Here is a 902-nt window from a genome sequence, read left to right as displayed (position 1 = left end):
TTACTTCTTAAACTTGGACACAGAAACAATTATATTTTAGTGCCACAACACACTGTGTGGTGTATGACATTTTCTGCAAATATCTATGTTGTTTTTTAAAGAGGACCTATTATGCTCACTGCCCACTCTTTTGCGATTGGTCAATCAAACCAAACTCTTCAGACTCGGCTCCAGCTCCGCTCTAACTAGCTTTGTTTGAGGGCGTGCCAAACTAGACGCTATGCAGGTATTCTGCAAATGTGTTACTTGGTGACATCACCATGTTACAGAAGAAAAGGCGGGACTTCAAGCGAGGCGTTTCAGGTGCAGTGTTTCTGTGGGGGAGAGTAACTCCCTTTGGCCTGGACTTTGTAACTTTGCAGACGTTTTACCTGCACAAAAAACGATGTAACACACTATATGAAAGCGGGAAAAGCACAACAGGTCCTCTTTAAAGTTAAACAAATTAGCCTTGTTTCCATTTGTACTCCAGCAGAGGTGAATGGCTGTTCATAAACTCAGACAGGATAAAACGGAAAAACTATGCATGTTTTACAAAACCCACATATATTTGACATACTGTGATATAATAACTTAACAATGCCCAGTGAGAGTGCTATAAAATCGGCAATTTCAGTAATCCACAGCTCACACTGTGGCGTTAAGGTCACTGAAACTCACAACTTCTTCAAGCAAATCATTCAAAAAGAAAGCAGTTTTACTTTGGCTTCAATGTATTTTTCAACCAATAAACACCTCAAAGTGTAGTAACAAATGACACAATATATTTAAGGGGCTTTTCAAGATATATTTTCCATTAATATTGGTCTAATTTTCTTGTGTAACTACCCATTTTTCACGTTTGAAGCTTCAACATGGACAGCTGGATGTGTTGTATGTAAACAGCAAGTCTCAAAAAAATG

Source organism: Sebastes fasciatus, chromosome 14 (genome assembly GCF_043250625.1).
Source record: "Sebastes fasciatus isolate fSebFas1 chromosome 14, fSebFas1.pri, whole genome shotgun sequence".
Classification (NCBI taxonomy): domain Eukaryota; kingdom Metazoa; phylum Chordata; class Actinopteri; order Perciformes; family Sebastidae; genus Sebastes; species Sebastes fasciatus.
This window is presented reverse-complemented; position numbering follows the sequence as displayed.